General features: G+C 35.8%; 1 protein-coding gene across 4 annotated transcripts in view; it reads left to right on the top strand.

Annotated features, from left to right (window-relative positions):
- Immp2l (inner mitochondrial membrane peptidase subunit 2) overlaps positions 1-8882 on the top strand; it is an 878014-nt gene that overhangs the window by 21326 nt on the left and 847806 nt on the right. For 2 of the 4 annotated variants that reach the window (XM_063238763.1, XM_063238766.1), the window contains exon 1: positions 8180-8257. The exons of the other annotated variants lie outside the window; for them this stretch is intronic. The gene's annotated coding sequence lies outside the window, so the exon portion shown is untranslated. Of the gene's footprint in view, positions 1-8179; positions 8258-8882 lie in introns of those variants that run through there. 4 annotated transcript variants of the gene reach the window in all.

The raw sequence follows: 8882 nt of genomic DNA, 5'->3' as shown, positions 1-8882 counted from the left end.
GTAACTTTCCTTAGATGACTCATATTCCTGGCTTTTCCAAGCTTCTGAGGTTTCCACTGCACTTCTGACTTCACATAGCTTCACACACTACCCTCTCAGGGGCACACTGTCTGTGCTTTCAAGCTTTGTGAAATTGGAATGGAAGCCACCTTAACCCCACAACTCTTGCATTCTGCATGTACCTCAAATCAGCACCACATGGATGATGCCAAGATCTGCGGCCAGTTGGAGCAGTAAACAGACTTCTCTTGCCTGTAGGGGTTGAGTGCCTGGATTGTTGAGCACTCTAAATCTGATTCTGAGGAACAAATTCTCTATGCCACTGTCATTCTAGAATATGGTCCTCTGTGGCTTGCTTAAAGCAAGATCTTTCAGTTTGGCAATTTTGAGGCTGTAGAAGGTGGAAACTTGCTGCTTCTTGTGATGCCCAATATTCACCCAAAGAGTCAAATGCAAAACAGTGTTGGGAAATCTGTCTATACACTAGCAACCCAAAAAGTCCAACTGAAGGCCTGGATCCCACAGTAATGCCTTGTACAAAACCAGCTGAAGACCTTGAGCCCATGTCAATGTCTTCAACAAGTCCAGCTCAGCTGGAGGCCTAGAGCTCAGGACAACACGTTAGTGCAATTCTGTATGAAAGATCTGCACTGGAAAGTCTCAAAGGTCAGTATTAGAAGCTATAAAGTCTAGCGGGGTGAAGGATGTGTGCCAGCAGGCTGAAGGATCTGCACTGGAGCCAACAAGCAATGCTCAAAATAAGGACCAGAGCTCCTCTGAAATGAACTGTATCCATCCTCAGCAACAGTTATGTCCCAAGCTCCTTTAATGATGAGGACAGCTGAGTTCATATCAGGAAAGCCAACATAACAGGCTTCTCCAGGAGAATCAGTAGCACCCACCTTTTCCTCCATTTCTCTTTTTTATGCTGTTGGTAGGCCTTCAAGTTTTGTCACATACAATGTTTCCAACCAGAGAATGCCAGGGTCAACTTTGGAGAAATATCTGGAGCATTGAGGGGAATTTTGGATCCCGTTTCTATATCAAAGAAACATGAGAAATGATCTAAATTATAACCCAACAAACTAAAAATAGAAACCATTAGGGGAGCTATATTCCTGGAGATACAAAGGGACATGGTCCCAGTTCTCAGGAGGCTGGTATTCCACTCCAGTAAAATTCACTCATAATCTGACATGACAACAAAGAAATATTGAGACATGCTTTTTAATTAAAATTATATGAAGATAAGAAAAATAATAAGGAAAAATTCATTTTTGCATTATATCACACTATTTTGGCACACTCAGAACTATGCTGATTCATTTTAACTGGCTGTTGCAAATGGCACATTAGTTAGTCCACAGTGGAAATGCTGCAGTGTATTTGTCCCAATACCTGGTTCTTCAGGAATGGACCACAGTATTGATAATGACATAAAGTCACTCCAGGTATTGGCTTCCAGAGAAAAACCATTTAATTGCAACAACTATGTCAGTTTGGCTGTAGTAATAAAATCAACAAAGACAAATTGGATGTTGACATACTCTTAATCCTTAACTATAGAAAAGAGTCCTAAAGTTGGAAGAAAAACCAAACACTGACCAGTATATATCTACTAGGTGGAACAACTTTATCTCCACTAATAATAAAACAATATTCAACAATAATAGCATAGAGTTAGTTAACTATCCAAAGCTTGATAAAGCTTAATAGTTATACTGTTAAATGCAGAGAGGTAGAGAACCAGAGAATGAAAAAAGTAATATTTAAAGAATCTTTAAATATTGAGAAAGATGAGAAGGAGGAGAGAAAAGTGAGAAAAGAAAACCTATGAAGGAAAAAAAGGAAATTAATAGTACTAGAAAATAGTTGCAGAAAAGAGTGACTAGAAATGAAAGAAAAAGATTGCAAAATATAGTACAGGAAATGAAAGATACGGAAAAATGTTGAAAGAAGAGAAAAATAAAAAGGGAGAAAAAATGCCAATTCCCCTAAATCAATGAAAGAAAGAGAAGAAATAAAGATATAAAAAATACTGTGTTATGACGGATTCATTTAGGCTGCTGTATTATTTGTTTGATCTAACAAAACTGCTTTAATCTAAATATAAGTCATGATTTCTTTCTCCTAGCTTTAGGGTGAATGGGTTTGTAAAGTTCCCTCTGTTGTTGCTCTGTTGTTCACCCCAGGCAATGGAAATTGCCCAAGCTGAGGCGTGTTCTTGCTCATGTTAGGTGGAAGAACTTCTCTGCTGTCTGATGGATATAGGCCGTGGGGTTGGGGTTCAAGCAAGTGGTTTGGATTTCATATCAACATGTTGTGTCTGGTTTCTCAGTACCAAAGGCAGGGCCCATGTCCTAACTGGCCTGTTTTAAAGATGGATTATTTAAGATGTTTTGTCTAAAAACATCCTTGAAACCTTTGAATCTGTTTCTCTATTTTAAGATCAGATTTTTGTTTACCTTATCAACTAAGATTCTTCCTGAATGTGTAGCATCTTTAAGGGACTTTGTGTGTGATGAGCTTGCAAGAATAAATAAAAACCAAAAGCCAAAAAACCAAACAAACATACAGAACCTCAAAGCCTGAGAAGCATAAACAGCCTATGGAGGGCACATGTTGGATGACTGAGTAACTTTCTGTTTTGAAGGTGCAGTCTTCTTGAAAGTACAATTTCAGGATAAGATTTTTCCTTTCTCCTTTGTACCTATTTTATTTTTTCTGTGCTGACTCACATATTTTGTTCTTGGTGTTGTGCTTTCACCAGACAGGGTCTAGGAAGTGAAGAGGGGAGCCCTAGCCTAGCCAACTTGTAGAATATTTGCAGATGTACTGACAATTGTCATGGTAAATGAATTTTCAAGATGTTTCAGTATGAGGTATAAGGGACTTATTAGGCAGAAATTTAAAAGTGCACACTCCAAGAAATAGAGTGCAAGCTACAGAGAGACAGAAGGAGAGAGAGAGAGAGAGAGAGAGAGAGAGAGAGAGAAGAGGCAGGCACTGGCCCACTGCTGGAACTCGGAACATTTGTCTCTCAGGAAAAGGGGGCCCACTCCTGAGGAAAGTACAGGCTTGTTTCACAGGCACTAGCCTAGGTTATTTATTTTTTCTTCTAAGATGAATAAGTTAAGCTTTCTTTGAATTATCTCAGCCTGTCCCTTTTATTTTTTTTAGGATCAGATTCCTCTTCTACTTTTAAAAAAAATTTAAACCAGTTTATGGACTTACTGTGTCCTTGGGAAATTTTGAAGGTGGTGGGTCTGGATGGAAAGGAGTCTTAATTTAACCAAGGGAATGACGTGAGTCACCTTGGTTAACTTTGAGAAGGTTCCAGAAATTGTAGATTTCTGAAAAGTACAATTTTCACTTAAGATTTTTCTTGTCTTCTTTTCATCTATCTTTATTTCTGCTATCCTACCTCAGTACTTTATTTTGTTTCTCTCAGAATGGGAAAGAGCATTGGCGTTTTTGTCTTACTTGGATTTTTTTTGGTCTCTTTCCTCCTTGAATTCATCTCATTTTTGTTTTCTTTGGGTTATGAAGTACTTTGGGACATCTTTAGTTCTCTGTTTTTTTTCTTACTGTACCAGTTTTGCCATTTTTACACACAGGTACATTCCTTTCCCAGTAAAAAGCCCACATACATTGTTTCTGTATATGTTTAATGAATCTTATTCCTAAGAGCTCTCATCTTGTGTTGCTGTTCTGTTGCAGTAAGCATGGGTCTGCTTTGCCATCTGCCATCTTTTCTTTGATTTTTCCAGCTAGTGAAATATGTGGAATGCACAAAAAGCTGAAGACATTTTATTTCAGAGTTTTCTTCTAAATATATTTGGAACTCCTAAATTCATTGGAACTTACTGATTTTCTCTGTGACAGGTGACCTATCTAATTTGGTTTCTTTGTTGATATTTTACTGATTGTCTCTTTATGCTATAACCTTGCTCTTTTTGTCTTTGCATTAAAGAAAAATGGGCTGAATTCAGAGTTGATAGGAACTGTACTCAATTTTAACGATAAAATTAGCCCCTTAGCCAGGTATTAGATTGCTCAGTTTGTTTCCTTGGTCTTTTCTTCTCTGAGTTCTCAGGTATTTAAGCCAATAGGCATTGTGCACCCCTATTATTTAATAAACGGGCTGGAGTACATTCAGAGTTCATTTGTGTTGTTAGTTTTTCTCTCTTGCTGGGAAAAGATACAGAAAAAAAGTCAGAAAATTATTTTTTTAAGCTTTTATTTAAAATAAAGTAGTTAAAGGGAGGAAGAAGGACATATTTCAAGTATTGCTGTTTGATTTTGGAATTTAAAAAGTATGTTAAGTGGTCCATTGAGTAGGATTTTGTTTGGAGGAAATATCTGTTGGTTTTAACTTACATATCTTTTACTTTTATCAAATTATAATTTGATCTAAAAGAACATTTTTTATATGAAATTTAATTTTATGGTATCAACTATTTAATTTTTACATTTGTTACAAGTGTTTTTGAACTGGGCCTGGTGGGATATACCTATAATCCCAGCACTCTGAGAAACTAAGAAAAGAGGATCATACACACCCAGTTTGGGCAATTTGTCAACTTATCAAGACCCTGTCTCAAAACAACAAGCAAGCAAGCAAGCAAGCAAGCAAACAAACCAAAAGAAAAAGGAAGAAAAAAAGAAAAGAAAAGAAAAAAAAATGCCAGTAAGTAACTCAGTATAAAGACCCTGAGTTCACTCCCTAGTACCATGTGCATACACAAAGCATTTTTGACTGAGTCTGGCTGGTTAGAAAACATCTTGAGGTGAGTATCATGGATTAATTAATGGTCTTGACCCTGAGAGATAATGTGCATACACACACATACCCCATATACAATATTCACACGTTGTTTTGTATTTTTTTTGCAGTTCTAGGAATCAAACTTAAGATATTGTACCCCTAGGCAAGTGCTCTGCCACTGTTGGCACTGCTCTGTCCCCAGGTAAACAATACACATTTTTGTTCTTATATTAATATGGGCAAATTGAAGGTTATTTTGTTATACTAATAGGTGCTGCTAATTGCAGCAAGTGATGTAGAGGGTAGTGATGGTTACATCAGTTTGTATTGGAGAATAACACATTAATATGGCTGTGAATATTTAAGAAGTAATGTAACTACTACAGAAAAAGTAGTAGCTTAAGCTTAATTGAACTTTGACTTTTAAAATGTATTTGATTTTTAAGTACTTTGGTCTGTATTTGCTTTTATAGTTGCTGAAAATGTTACACATGAAAATTATGCTTTAAACACTGGAAGATGTTTTTCTAGTATTAAGTAAGTGGTTGTGAGAAAACTTTCACTTCAAAGGTCATGTTGATTTTCTGACATTTCCCATTTTACATTTTATACATATAGTTGAATTGCTCAGACTCCTACTTGAATGTTTAAAGATTCAGGTAATAAGTGTAGAAGGGAAATTGGAAAAGGACACAATGTTTTCTGATGCGCATAATTTCAGCTTTTGTTTCAGCACTGAAATTTTAATTTCTACAAGGCAATTGAGAGGGCTGAAAGGACAGCATGATAATAAGGGGCTTCAGTACCTGTTAAATTCAAAGTCAGCACTAATTATATTTTCCCATTAATTGATGTTGCATATAGATTTAGTACTTCTCTACTCCTTTCTCATTTAAAGGAGACATGAATGTTTACATTTTACATAGTGGATTGAGTTGTCTATCCGCTACATTTTTTCAGTTAAGTTGCACATGAATACTGCAGTAGCAGTTATGAAATCAATAACTCATTTTGCCCTGTGTTTATTGGAGTGGTGGAATTTACTGGGAGAGGTGAATAACTGGGAGACAGCTGTAATAGGCCTTAAATATATGGACTACAGATCAAATAATATGGGTTCAACTCTGGTATTTACTCTTTGTGTGACCTTAGGAACATTACTTAAACAATCTGAGCAATAGTTTATACTTTTAAGGATGGGAATAAAAACAGGATAAATGAGGGAGTAAAATGAAGTAATGAGAATAATTTTTTTTTTTTTTTAAGACAAGGTTTTGCTCTGTAATTCATGCTGGCCTTGAACTCCCTGTATAGCTCAGGCTGGCCTTGAACTGGTGATCCTCCTGCCTCAGTCTCTCACGTGCTGGGATTACAGGTGTGTGCTACTACACCTGGCTATGAAATATTTCATTTTACTATCTTTAACATTGTGAAGTAATATTTTAGATAACACAAAATATTCTTTTACTACTCTGAAGTTTTTTCATTGGTTTTACAATAAAATTGTTCATTAATAATTTTTCTTTTCCTAATTAATGTTTTCTTTAGAGTTTGTAGATTTGATCATAACCGTGGAAGAATAATTTTGACTTTCGTTTTTTGGTATTGGGGATCAAACTCACGACCTTGTGCTTGCCAGGCAAGTGCTTATGCCACTGAACGAAATCCCGGCCCTTTTGACTGATTTTGTTAATGGCTAATCACTATCTTTATGAAAATGATACAAAAATCTCACTGTACATTAATCAGAAGTTTTTATATGACTGTTTAATATTTGTACTGAAGTTAGTATCTGAAATGTAGTGAAACATTGATATAATTTTCACCTAGGAAAAAGAACATTTTAAATATTTCCTGAAAGATTGTGTTACCTACCGCCCACTTTAAAAACTGATTTTTCATGTGTGACTTGATTATGGTTGTTTTTGCTTGATATGAAAAGATAAAATTGCTTCTTTAATTAGTAGGATGACAAATTACGTGGCTAGGGAAAGGTCTTTGGGTGATACACTGAGTCTTTCTGCAGAATAAAGCTACATTAGGTTCTAAAACGCTTCATTATTTAAAACTGATAGATATTAATTTAAATTGCTTCAAATTTCTCTATGGCTCATATATTTTTATCTAGCTCATATATTCACTACAACCTATCAAAATTGTTACTGGATTTTCTTTCTAAGCCATTTGCTGTAATAGCCATTGTGACACTAATATCATTTGATGTTGATGAGACAATAAAAATAAATTTCTTACAAAATGGGAGGTATCAGGATTATTCTCAGGGCTACTAAGCTGTTGATTAAGATGAAAATAACATTTTTTGGTGGTTTGTATTAAAAATAGAGTTTTGTTTATTGGCTTGTTGGTGCTTATTTGCAAATGGAGTCATATATTTTTGTTCTTAAAAGCATGAGTACAGTGTATTAGAAACTTTCCCAAATATGCCTTTTACCATGCTACTCTGCTATGTACTTAACATGTGTTTTTAATAAATGATCACAGATATTAAGTAATTTCATATCAGAAATGAAATTTAACAGTGTCATCATAAGAAGACGTAAACATAGTTTTATGAATGTGATGATCTTGCAGCAGAAGTCAGGATGGTCTTGCAGCATGAGCCCAGTGATGATGAGGATGCTGGAGCACATTATGACGTGCAAAGACATGACGTTAGACTCAGAATCATCCAGAGTTGGAGCAAAGAACCTTAGTCTGTTTAGATAGATGAAGTTAATCACATACTTTTTGGCATTGCTTACACTTGAAGCAAGTCTCTACTTTCTAATTTGGTACTGAATGTAGGTAGAAGACAAAGTGTAGCCCTAAAAGGGAAAGGGTGCTGGGTTCTTATGGCAGTTTTACGTGCATGAAGGTGCTTCTATCATATGGATTGCTGGCTGTCAATCAAACCTGGTCAGTAATTTTCTCCTTTCCAATCTGTGAGTGAAGTATCTTACACAATCATAGCACATTTTTTTCTACCAGTATTGTAACCAAGTAGTAATATAAATCATATGTACAGTTAGGCAGTCCAGATACATTTATATAGCATTTGCAGATGCTTAGCAAAATTCTAAGAAATTTCTCTAGAGAAAAGAATGAGATGTGAACATACAGGGAGAATGGACATACAGTATGTGTAGAACATAGCCAACAAATATCTGGGTTTTATCTCTTCCTCGAAGAGGAACTTAGTAGGCCTCATTATACAGTTCACCTTTTGGATTCACCTAATTTAAGTGACAGAACTGGGCCTTGATTGCATTCATTCCCCTGACTTCCGAGTGAGTCCCTTTCCGCGATTCCACACTGTGTTAACTTGGGATGGCGAAAGGTTTCTGTCCGAGAGATGCCATTGAAACTCATCACTCCTCAGTGTGCTCACCAGCAGTCTGCGTTCTCCCTCAGGTCTTCTGAACAATGAGTGATGAGGCACCCCTGGTTTCAGTTTGCTGATTGCAAAGTAGCTGAAACTGCTACTTAAATGTGAGTTTGGTGGATCTTTCTGTTTACAGTGACCTTTTTACTAAGAAACTAGGAAAGTGAGATAGAATATTTGTCTACAATATATGAAACAGCAGCAGCTGGCTTTTACAGTGGGCTTTTCTGTTGTTCAATTAAATTATTTTGCTGTTCTTTGTTATGAATCGTTAACTTGAGGATTGGTGCATAAATAATGCCATTAAACATAATAAGATAAATAAATTTAGTAATAGCTGCACCAGAGAGTAAATATATTCTTTATGGAATTTTTTTTTTTTTTGTCTTTTTCGTTTTTATTGGTACCAGGGATCGAACTCACGACTGCCTGCTTGCAAGGCAGGCATTTATGCCGCTGAGCCAAATCTCCAGCCCCTAGTAAATATACTCTTCAAAACCCATCTTCTTTTTTCTCTACCAGGATATTGCTGCATTCAAATGGTATTTCTCATTTTGTCACAAATAATGACCTATAAACCTCACAGATATGAATTTAATCAAGAAATAAGGAAGATATTTGGGGTTGAATTATATAGCAAACCTTAACGTACCATTGATTCTTAAAGGCATTGGATTTTTAATCTTTTTTTCTTATTTTAATGTGGTGGAACCTTCTTTAAAGAAAATCTTG

The sequence above is a fragment of the Cavia porcellus genome, unplaced genomic scaffold (assembly GCF_034190915.1).
Source record: "Cavia porcellus strain 051 isolate PalLab524CR breed Dunkin Hartley unplaced genomic scaffold, mCavPor4.1 scaffold_2, whole genome shotgun sequence".
Lineage (NCBI taxonomy): Eukaryota > Metazoa > Chordata > Mammalia > Rodentia > Caviidae > Cavia > Cavia porcellus.
This window is presented reverse-complemented; position numbering and strand designations above follow the sequence as displayed.